Source organism: Phyllostomus hastatus, unplaced genomic scaffold (assembly GCF_019186645.2).
Source record: "Phyllostomus hastatus isolate PE091 unplaced genomic scaffold, TTU_PhHast_1.1 phas_contig_38, whole genome shotgun sequence".
Taxonomy (NCBI): Eukaryota; Metazoa; Chordata; class Mammalia; order Chiroptera; family Phyllostomidae; genus Phyllostomus; species Phyllostomus hastatus.
In genome coordinates this window covers 17,683,054-17,695,535 of record NW_025333869.1, presented here as the reverse complement: position 1 = coordinate 17,695,535, position 12,482 = coordinate 17,683,054, and the positions used below count along the sequence as shown (strand labels likewise).

General features: G+C 43.3%; 1 pseudogene; it reads right to left on the bottom strand.

Moving 5' to 3' along the window:
- Positions 1–635: 635 nt before the first annotated feature.
- LOC123820969 lies at positions 636–3,662 on the bottom strand (annotated as a pseudogene).
- Between the last annotated feature and the right edge of the window lie 8,820 nt (positions 3,663–12,482).

Sequence of the window (12,482 nt, the reverse complement as noted above, 5' to 3'; positions counted from 1 at the left end):
CCTTACCTTCCCTCCTTAACTCCAAATGCATAAAAAGAACCTGCAGAGTGTCATTCTGAGAAGCATGAATGCTTCTCAGAATGTTGTCTTGCTTCAAGTATCCTTTGTTTGGTTCAAATAAACTTTTATAAAAATTCTCTACAGGTTTGGAAGTTCTAAGATTGTAATTGCATACTGCCAGGTGATACATTCTGGTGGTGAAGGGTGTTCTGGTGCAGCTGACGAACAACTAAAGACAGTACCCGTGTCATAGATAGGGCTGGGCTAGCCATGGGAAGGAACCAAGGGTAGGAGACTTTGGCATCAATAGTGGTGGCACTTGGACAAACAGGAATTGGAACTTTTGGAGGCTGAGATCTGCTGCTGACTCTGACACCCATGTGGCCCTTTATTGGTTCCTCTGGGGGGTTTGTAGTGTCCTCACTGGAAAGGAGAGGGCTAGCCTGGGCCCTTTCTATGGTTGACTGTGACCCAAAGCTGTGCTCTTAGGCAGGACAGAGGGTGTCCTTTACCACAAGCAGGACCAGAAACCTTCATGTCCCACTTTTAGCCACTTTTCACTTCCTCATCCCACAATCAAATACATCACTTCCTTTTCCTCCCAACCACGCGAAGGAATGAATCAACACTGGGCATGAGAAAACCATCACTGAATTCTCTTGTAGAGCAGCAGAAAGCTCTGCAGAGGGCCAAGGATGGGTTGAGGTATGCCTCTTCAGGCTGGGAATTCAGACAGCCAGGTAGGAGGAAGGGCAGGAGACATCATTCCATAGTCTGTCTGTTCGAAGGGCCACACAGTCCTCCCCTGAGCCATAGTCGTTTGGCTCATCTTTCTTCCAGTTGCTGTAGGTCAGTCCCCCTCCTGTCATATACACAAACTGGCCTTCGGTCACTTCATCTGTGATGCCCAGGAAGGCACTGTCCTCAGCCACATGCTGGATGGCCTTGTTTTCCTCAGCACTCTTGGGGGTTGCCACGGTGGCCTGAAGCTCAGTGCACAGAGCCTTCACCTTGGAAAAAGGCATTTTTTTCACCATTGGTCACATAGAGCTTCTTTCCAGATCTTTTGCCCAAGGAGAATGTTTGTACTGAAATCACAAAGGAGGGAGGGGTTGACTTCACTTGGAGGCCAGCCCAGGACAGCAGGCACAAGGGCCCTTGACTGGGTACTGAGGTCTCTGAAAAAACAGCCTGTGCTCAACCTCCTGACCACCTGAGGTCACATCCTAGTAAGGAAGAGCTTCTCAGTGGTGGAGCAAGGCCCTGGCAGAAAGCCTGATTTCTCCTGAGATGTCCTACCCTTGAGACAGTCCATGCATTACAAACTGGGCTGGTGCAGGTGTACATAGGAAAACATATTTGGGCCTGATATCATGCTTAGATACCAGGATAAGAAAGAGGCATGGACAGCCATCTGAGTACAGTGGATGCTGAAGAAGGAGCAAAGATTCTTGAGTCAGCCAACCTCCATGCAATCTTTTCTTTATTGCTTCTCAGCTGTGTGCTGTTGGATGAATTATTTATGAATCCTAGACTGTTTTCTGTCACTTGTAAATAAAATAGGTATAATACCCACAAACAGTGTTGGTGAGAGGATTGAATGAAACCATATTATGAGAAAATGCAAAACTAGCCCAGGCCTTGTTATAGAATAAGTATTCAGATATGTTAACTCCCTTCCACCCTCCTGAAATCCTAGAGCAGTCTGAAGAAAAAGGCAAGAGTTAGGAATACAGTGTGTGAAGAAAGAAGGCTTACGTTTTTTCATGTGGTACAGTTGTGACTTCAGGTGCCTTATCTCTCTCTCTACGTCAGCCAGCGTAGTCTCAGCAACTGCAAGGCAATGTGGAGAAGGGTATGTATTGAGAAAAAGACCCTAAATTGGAGAGCACAGTATTTCTGTGTGTGGGGGAAGCTCATTTAGAAGTTATGCTTATTGCAGAAAAATAAGAAAATAAAAGGAAAAGGGAGAAAATAAAAACTGTATTCCTGCATTTGCAGATATAATTCATAACTCTTATAAATTATATGTCTGAAACTAGTAGTACTAACAACAACTTCTAAACAATTGGTCTGGATCCTTTTCTTCACATAGTGCTTAAATATTGTAATACTATAATTATTTATCAAAAAATGCTTCCCTGGCCAGGTGGATCAGTTTGTTGGAGCGTTGTCTCCTACACCAAATGTTTGCGGGTTCCACTCACCTAGGGCACATAGCTAGGTTGTGGGTTCTGTCCCCGCTTAGGACACTTTCAGGAGGCAACTGATTGATGTTTCTCTGTCACATGGATGTTTCTCTCTCTCTCCCTCTCTATCTTTTCCTGTCTCTCTAAAATAAATGAACATATTTTTGGGTGAGGATTAAAAAATAAAACCTAACTCATTCCTTTTTTTGAAAAGTTTTCTTCATCATTCTCTCTTACTTGTTATTCCAGGCAAACACTTTAATATTTTTATAATAGTGATAGGCCTGTGGACAAATATTAATATGTGGTCATCATTTTTCTTTTGTTGTTACTAATTACTTTATTTCACTCTGAATCAGTTGCTTTATTGAGTTGCTTTATTAATTACTGTATAGAAGCAGAGCTGTTATGAAGCAGTCCATTTTCATGCCACTCTTGTGACAATAGACTTAAAGTGAACACCCTAGAGGACCTATTTCCTCCCTCGCATCCTGGAGCCTCACATTGCACTGTTCCAGCTGAAGAAGAGCAGGGGTCCATCTTCTGCAATGGCCTGCTCAGGGGGTGTGGTTGACAGTGGTGGGGAGTCTGTACTCAGGCACCCATGGGAATCCCTTCAGGCCCCAAGTAAGACTGGGAGGAATGAGAGTGCTGGGTCAGGAAGCAGAGGTGAGCATCTGCCAGTGGGGCATCAAGAGAAGGGTCACCTCCCCACTAGCCCTCAAGTTCCCAGGGCTCTGGGTCCCCTTAGCTCACACTGTGCTGGGATGAGGTCCTTACCTGAACTGCCTCCATGATCTCCTTTTTGTCCCTTTAGTCCTGCTAACCCAGGAGGTCCTGGAATTCCTGGAGGCCCCATTTTCCCTGGAAGGTCCTGCAAGCCTCTGGGCCCTTGCCCTGTTGGAAGATGAAGGAGATGTGACCCTGTGGCTGTTGCTTATTCTCTTCCATCAAATGCCCTGTACTAGATTCACAGGAGTGCAGAAACCACCAGCACAATAGTGGTGACCTGAAAACAAAAGATCCTCCTGCATCCCAGGAGCAGGTACCCAGACAGGCAGGACACCCCTCGTTAGGGACAACCACACCTCATTAATTCCCGTGTGGAAAGGTGGGATCCAGGAGAACCACAGAAGCATTTTTGTTTTGGAGAGAATGAAATTGTACAGGAATTATTCTGTTATTCACCACCCATCATAATGGAAGGTGAGCCTGCTCATGGCTCTTTGCTAGTTCCCTCCTAGGGAACAGTCTTTTCTTGGGAGTAGAGATTTAAGAATCAGACAAGCCTGCTGTACCTGGTTCTCCTTTTTCTCCTTTGGGTCCATCTCACCCATCTCTGCCTGGAGACCCATTGGTGACGGGGATGCCACAGGTAATTACTGAACAGGTCTTCTGGACATCCCTCACAGGATTTTATTTCTGAGCAAGACACTGTCACAGAAGGACAGGAAGTGCTGAAAACTGGAACATGGTCCTTACCTGGTAGTGGAGTAAGTCAAGGAAAATAATTTCATCTTATTTCATTTAGTCAACATTTGCTACCCCTCTGGTATGTTGGGCCTATGCTCAAGACAGCACACACAGAAGGGAATTCACAACCCTTGACTCTGAGTTACTCCCAGGCTACTGAAGAGACAGACAAGTAAAATGTGTTAGAATTAGTTCAGTGTTAAAGCAAAGGTAGATGCAAGAGGACTGTAACAGGAGCCTGCTCTCCCTGGGCTTCAAGTGCCCCTGTGGTACAAGGTATAAGGTTAGGCAGTTTGTATGAGAGCCGATGGGATCTGGACATGACAAACTAGCTCTGTTCCTGGGGGTCTCCCACCAGGGGAAGTTCATTACCTGTGTGAGCTTTGGCTCCTCTCTCAACTCCATGTTTTGAGGACCAGTTGAGGCTGTCTCCCTCTTCTTCCCCTTCCTATGGGCCCTAAATCTAGACACAAAATATAGCAGGTGACATGAGGTCCCACAACACCCATTTCTTGGTGGGAGCTCGTTTATGACATCCGTTCTTCCATTTCACATAGAAATCCCTATTTTATACTTTGGTGCTCCACCTACCCTCAGAACCTCAGCTGTGCTCCAAGAACCTGTCATACATTTTGTCTAAAGTCCCTTTAGACAGGCCCTTGCTGGGTGCTCAGGACCCAGAACACCCCGAGGCAGGGCTCAGAGCCTCAAAAATAACAACAACAACAACAACAACAATAATGACTTCTTTGACCATTGATTGTGGTCTCATGGGACCTTAATTTGCTCTATTCTTTTGTTTGAAATTTTCTACTGTGAGAATTTATTTATTTACTTATTTATTTAGCCATCCAGAACCCAGGCTCCTAAAATTTCTGTTCACATTGGGCCTGGTAGGATTTTAGCTCCTGCTTCTTCTCCTGCCAGGATCTTCTTCTGTATGCCACCCAAAGATTACCCCACCTCAAAATTTCTCTCATTGCCCAAATTTGAGCATTCAAATAAATAATAGTATAAATGTTTTATAACATATTAAATAAAAAATAATTCAAAATTAATGCTGATATCTCCAACATTAGACATAAAAATAAGTAAAAATTGGATGGGTGAAAAAGGGAAACTCTTTTGAAGAAAATGCCAACTAATACATGTCTTTGTATATTGATTCACTCACTTAAATTTATTCATTCATAATTGAAAAGAAGTATTTATTTTATTTTTTTAGTTACCAGCGATCAAAAGAAGAAACAATAGTGACATAACCTCTCCATTCTTGTTTTCCTTCTGCTCCTCAAGGAACTGATTAGAAGGATGTGAATGAGTCTTTTGTTTTCCATTAATGATTCCAAACCAAGAACAAAATAGGTGTCAAGTAACTCAACAATGTAAGTTGATGCACTGGACCATACCTCTAGGGTAAGATTTCACTGAGAGGCTGGAGAGGCCACTGGAAAGAGGCACTAGTGTGCTGTGGCATTTCCTATCACAAGTGAAGCCCAAAGAACAGCTTCAACAGAACCACTTGGAGAGCATGACAAGAGTCCCCTGGAATTTGGGGGGAGGGATTAACATGATTCAAAAGTTGAAAGACTGCTGACTTTGCCTGATGGGTGCATAGCTGCGCTGGGAACAGCATGCACTAGTGATTTCTAAAAATTGATTTTAGGATAGAGAGATGAGAGATGAGAGAGAGAGAAAGAGAAAGAGAAAGAGAAAGAGAAAGAAGTTGATTTGTTGTTCCACTTATTTATGTATCCATTGGTTGCTTCATGTGTGTGCTTGGAACAGAGATCAAACCCACAACCTCAGCATATTGGGACCATGCTCTAAACATCTTATCTACCTTTCCAGGGCCTGCAGTTGCAGATTTAGCCCAGTGATGGGACAAAGAAACTATTACTATGAGCCATACAGATCTTGTGTAAGGGCACTGGATTTGGGTGGGATTAAAAGGGACCCAGGCCTAGAGGCCTGACTAAATGGAAGAAGAGAACTCAATAAAGGAATTTTCCCCCAATCATAGGCTCTGAGGAGAAACTGCAATGGCATATTGGAGGATGTGTCTGAAGAAACCAGAAGAACTGCAGAAGGGAGATCCCAAGTGATGAGTGGTATCCTAAAAACCAATGGGAACACCTCCAGAGAGAAGAGCCAACACTGGTATGCAACATCCATAGTGCCCAACTATCAGCAGATCACAAGGCAGACTGTGTCCTCTTGCCCCTATGCTTCCACCACCCTTAAGGGCCACAGGCAGCTGATAGTTAATAGGAAATAAGGGTGGGAGATGAAATATCAAATAAGTTCTCTTCCTCACAGCAGGATCCTGAAGCCCTGCTTGATGAAAGCAGACACTCTGAATAGATAAAAGTTTACAGTTTTAGTAAATTGATTGGACTAGACTGGAAAATGTCACAAGGAAAATCTACTCAACTGCTTCAGATTTCATCCAGGCCTAGGGTGGGAGACAGATAACGATCTACATGGTGAGTGTATTTGGAGAGGGGTGAGAAAGAATAAAGCTGGTTTCTGTTCTTCTCCAGGAAACTCTAGCTTATTTAGGACTTCGGGACAAGATGGAGGCATTGGTAGATACCCTTTGCCTCCTTGCACAACCAGAAGAAGGACAACAAATTTAAAAACAGAAGACAACCAGAACTGCCAGAAAATCAAACTGTATGGAAATCCAACACCTAAAGAGTTAAAGAAGAAACATTCATCCAGACTGGTATGAGGGGTGGAGACCAGCAGCTGGGGCAGAGGGGATGCATGGCAAGGTGGTGGCAGGAGGACTGAATGAGCAAGGCAGAGAGTGGTGGTCCCACATTTGTATGCAGATAAACCAGGAGGAACAACTGGGGAGCAAGACAGACCACACAATCCAGGGTTCCAGCACGGGAAACTAAAGCCTCAAAAACTTCCGGCTGTAAAAACCTGTGGGGTTTGAGGCGGCAGTGGGAGAAACTTTCAACCTCACAGGAGAGCTTTTTGGATGGTCCACAAGGTCCAAGAATATATGTAACCCCCCACTCCCCACTGGGAAATTAGCACCAGAAGGACCCAATAGTTCTGGAGCCCTCTTTTCTCACAAGACCCAGCACTTCACATGCTCCCCACCAGGCTACTAGCCAAAAGTCTCAAAAGCTTCCCATGTCCTTATCTGTGCAGGATCTGAAATATGTGGCCATCAACCTATATATAATAGTTCAGGAAAGCATGTGTCATGTTATTGTGGATCACAGTGAAACTCAGAAAAGGCACAAGTCTTAATAGTCCAGGTAAAGTCTAGGTCTGCAAGGCAGCATCTTGCAAAGAAGTCTTTTGCAGTTCCGGAGTCAGCTAGAGCAGACACAATGACAGCAGCAGTGTATGGCTTAATTCCTTACTACAGACAGCATGTCTCTTCCCTCACTATTGCTCCCAGAATGGCCAAGAGGGCTTTTGCTTCCCAAGCTACATGGTCTGGGAGCTCAGCGCAGCTCCTACATCCTGCTTTTCTTCTCCTTTCTAATCCGTGCCAGAGAGAGAGAGAGAGAGAGAGAGAGAGAGAGAGAGAGAGACCCCTCATGGCTCTCTTACTTCCTTCCAACTACATGGTCAAAAGAAAGTGGCTGCCCCACACTTGAGTTTAAATCTCTGCCCAGGATCTTCCTCCATAACCCCATTTCCAACTCCTCCCACAACCCGCTGTACTTGCCAGCCCTCCCTTATCTTCTTCCTTTGTCTGGCTGCCATTGTTAGTACAGGCAGGGGTGGCCTGGTGACAAAGGGGAACTTCTTTCTTGCTCTCCTGCAGGTACAGCAACAAGGGAGCCACCTTCCTCCTACATCATGGGTTAAAGTCATGCCCGTCTCCCAGAGCACAGCAGGCAAATTATTTAGCATGACTATGAAGTTAGCCAGCTATCACTGATATGCAAAGTAACTCTCAATTGTACTCTGTTTCTCCCTCCCTCAGGCCAAGTTTATGGGGAATATTCTCTATATTCCCTATTACAGTACCTGCTCCCACCACCAAACAGGGAAAGACCCTGGCTTCTCAGGGTCTCCAGCCGCAACGAAAGGTGCAGGCAGCCCAGTGCACTTGTGCTTTTTTCTGGGATCTAGTCTTCTCTCCCTCAGCTCTGAGTGCGTTGAATGGAATGCTCGCTCCCCTTGCTGCCTTTATCGTGTAATTGCCAAAGGAGAGGGTGATAACGGTGAACCAGAACAGACTGCCCCTCTGGAAGTAAGCCTCATTGCCCACTGCCAACCCCATCCCTGGGAATACACGGCAAGGTACTGCTTTGGGTGGATGTGGAGGCTGGGTTGGGGGAAGGGGCTGGCCGGTGCTCCTCCCTCCCTCCCCCCTCCCTTCTCCCCTTCCCTTCACCTCCTTGCTGGCATCATCTGCAGAGTAGACCCCCCTCCCCCTCAGTGTCACTTGGCCACGTTTAAGATAAAGGTGTGGAAATAGGTGGTGCCTTACGCACACATCTAATAATCACGAGTCTAATTTTTGAACTTCAGCTCTGCTGGTGCTGTGACAAACAACGCTGTTCCTTTTGATCAGACATGTGGAACCACAGGGCCAGCAGTCAGGACAGGGGCTGTGGAGTAGGTATCCTGGGCTTAAGCCCTGGTTCGGCGGCCAAATTTTTGTGTGTAAACTTAGACTAGTTAGGTAGCCCGTTTACGTTTAAATTTATCTCCTAACTCGCCCTTTCTGCCCTTTCCACATGTGACAGGGGCAGCTAAATTCTTTATCCTCCAGGTCTGCTGTATTGCCATCACCTCCCGGTTGGCAGAGAAATTGCTTACCTCATTATATACTTTATCTCTCTCCCCTCTAAGTGAATTGATTAATGACCTAAACATTGAAAATAGTGAAGAAAATATGGAGAAGAATTTTACAACTTTTGAGATAGGGGAAAGAAACTTGAGCAAGCAATTAAAATTTAAAGCCAATGAGGGAAAGATTGAACACTTAACTGCATCTAAATTTAAAACTTCATTCTTATGAAAGTCACCATAAAATTGAAAGACGTGGATGAATGAATTCTTTAACTCGTATAATAGACAGATGAGTAAAGGATATGAATTGGATATCCTTAAAAGAAAAAACATGAATGGCCAGGAAACATGAAAAGATGTTCAACCTTAAGGCAGTTTGGGAAGTGCAAAATAAAGCAAAAGTAAGATGCTGTTTTTCCCCATAAGACTGGCCTACAAAGTATGAGGACACACTATAAACAATGGCAATTAAAAGTGGTTGGTATTTGAAACACAAATTAAACTTTCCATTTTAAGTCAATGGAAAATGATACTCCAGAAATAGATCTGACATACAAGGAGAACCAACCATTTATTTTATGATAAAGCTAACATTTCAAACTAAGGTGGAAAGCATGAACTATTCATTCAATTTTTTCAGATGATTAATTATCTATTTGGGAAAGATATTTTATATTCTACCCTCAACCCAACATCAAAAAACAAATAATACAGGATCATGAGCTGAAGAGGTAATAGCTGCTTAGGGGATGGGTATGTGCGGGTACAGCAAAAAACCTCACACTTTCCCAGGAGCACGGAAAGTGGGAGTAATCTAAACACATTTATGGGAATATGGATATCATTGTGTGTCCAGAGAATTAGGATCAATTTATTGTTGCAAGAAGAAACAATATGAAATTGAATGAAGGAAGGTAAAACTAAAAAGGCAGGTAGTAGTGTGCTGGTCATTAATGGCAGTCAGTGTCAAATTGAGGAGTTTGTTTTAGTTTTTCCCTTTATTTTTATTGTTGACACTAATACAGATGTTTCCATTCTTCCCCCTGCTTCACTTTGCCATCCTCTACCCATCCCCCGCTGTTCATCCCCTCTGGTCATCACTGCACTGTTGTCTCTATCTACAAGTTATGAATATATGTTCTTTGGAAAATTCCTTCACCTTCAGTTATCCAGTCTTTCAACTCCCTCCCTTGTGACAGCTGTCAGTCTGTTCCATGTATTAATACCTTTGTTTCTATTTTGTTTGTCAGTTTATTTTGCTAATTAGATTCCAAACATAAGTGAGATCATATTGTGTTTGCCTTTCTCTGACTGGCTTATTTCACTTAGCATAATACTCTCCATGTTCATCCATGCTGCTATAAAGGGTAAGATTACCTTCTTCTTTTCTTTTTTTTTAATCTTCTTTTCTTTTTAAGATTTCATTTATTTATTTTTAGAGAAAGGGGAAGGGAGGGAGAGAGAAATGTCAATGTGTGGTTGCTTCTCATGCGCCCCCGACTTGGGACCTGGCCTGCAAGCCAGGAACATGCTCTGAATGGGAGTCAAACTGGCAACCTTTTGGTTCACAGGCCAGTGCTCAGTCCACTGAGCTACACCAGCCAGGGCAGATTACCTTCTTTTTCATGGCTGAGTAGTATTCCATTGTGTAAATGTACCACAGCTTTTTTATCCACTTATCTACTAATGGGCACTTAGGCTGTTTCTAGGTCTTGGTTATTGTAAATAATACTGCAATAAACACGGGGGTGTATGTATGTGTTTATGTATTTATACATTTATTTATTTGTATTGTATTTTTTCCATTGCCATTTATTCCCCTTATACTTCTACCCCCACAATCACCACCCTGTTGCCCATGTCCATGAGTTCTTTTCCCTTTTGCTCAATCCCTCTATCCACCAACCACCTCCTTCAAAAGCTATCATCCTGTTCTCCATGAGTTTGTCTCCATTTTGCTTGTTAATTCAGTTTGTTCATTAGATTCCACATATGAGTGAAATCACATGGTATTTGTCTTTCTCTGACTGCCTTATTTCACTTAACATAATGTTCTCTAGGTCCATCCATGCTGTCACAAAGGGTAAAATTTTCTTTTTATGGTTAAGTAGTATTCCATTGTGTAAATGTCCCATAGTCATTTTATCCACTCATCTATTGACAGACACGTGGGCTACTTCAATATCTTGGTGATTGAAAATAATGCTGCAATGAACATAAGGGTGTTTTTGTTCTTTTGAATGAGTGTTTTAGGTTTCTTTGGATATATTTCCAGAAGTGGGATCACTGGGTCAAAAGGCAGATCCATTTTTAATTTTTTGAGATATCTCCATACTGCTTTCCACAGTGGTTGCACCAATCTGCATTCCCACCAACAATGCAAAAGGGCTCCCCTTTCTCCACGTCCTCACCAGCACTTATTGTTTGTTGATTTATTGGATGAGAGCCATTCTGACAGGTATGAGGTGATATCTCACTGTAGGTTTAATTTGCATTTTTCTGATGATTAGTGACATTGAACATCTTTTTTTGTCTGGGCTCACTATTTTATTTTATTATTTAAAAAATTTAAATGAATTTTAAAGTATATTTTATTGATCATGCTATTAGTTTTCCCAATTTCTCCCCCTTTTTCCCAACTCCACCGTGCACCTCCCCACCCTCCAGCATTCCTCACCCCTTATTTGATGTCCATGGGTTGTACATATAAGCTCTTTGAATTCTCTGTTTCCTATACCATTGTGACCTCTCTCCACTTATTTTATGCCTACCAATTATGCTTCTTCTTCCCTGTACCTTTTCCCCTCTATGCCCCCTTCCCTCCTCCCCACTGAAAACCCTCCATGTGATGTTCATTTCTCTGATTCTGTTCCTGTTCTGGTTGTTTGCTTAGTTTTTGTTTTCATTGTTTGTCTTTTCTTTTAGGTTCATTTGTTGATAGTTGTGAGTTTGTTGTCATTTTACTGTTCATAGTTTTGATTTTTTTTCCTAGATAAATCCCTTGAACATTTCATATAATAAGAGCTTGGTGATGATGAACTCCTTTAACTTGACCTTATCTGGGAAGCACTTTATTTGCCCTTCCATTGTAAATGAAAGCTTTGCTGGATAGAGTAATCTTGGATGTAGGTCCTTGCCTTTCATGACTGTGAATGTTACAGTACAAAAGGGGGGGCCAAAGGCAGTACAGTACAAAAGGGGGGGCCAAAGGCAGCCAAGGCAATATACTGTTACCCGAAAGGAACCCCCCAGGTTCGTTATGTCCACTGTCAGAGGAAAGACATCTGTCAATGCCCGAGATTCATGAAAAGGAAAGGAATTTATTATTCATTTGAAATAACACAAAGTAAAGTTCCCCACAAATGCACACAGTCCTCCCAGCACCCTCCATGTGGCAAAAGGGAGCACTTCCAAAGCCTCATGATCCTCTCACCCAAGACTCATGGTTCCAACCAAGACACCAAAGCCATGTAGTCCTAAAGAGAGGCGTGGTCCCCAAAAGAGAGATGCCCAATGGCTGCTGTGCCTCCGTTTAAATCCCAGCGCCAATCTTCCTCTGCAGCCCCATTTCCAGCTCCTCTCACAATTGGCCACAGCTGCCAGCATTCTGGGCAGGTGTGGCCCTGTGGTATGGAGCCAATTATCTCCAAGCTCTTCTGGACCCTATTATGAATCCCTATTTGGGGCTCCTTCTTGGCTGCACCCTGTTACATGAATACTTCTTTCCAGCTCCTTCTTACCTGCAAGGTTTGTTTTGAGAAATCAGCTGATAGTTTTATGGGAACTCCTTTGTAGATATTATGGCCTTTCCTCTTGCTGCTATTAAGATTTTCTTTTTATTTTTAATCTTGGGTAACTTAATGATGATGTGCCTTGGTGTGTGTGTTCCTCTTTACGTCCAACTTCTTTGGGACTCTCTGGGCTTCCTGGACTTTCTGGAAATCTATTTCCTTTGCCAGATTGGGGAAGTGTTTCTTCATTATTTGTTAGAATAAGTTTTCAGTTTCTTGCTCTTGTTCTTCTCCTTCTGGCACCTCTATAATTCAG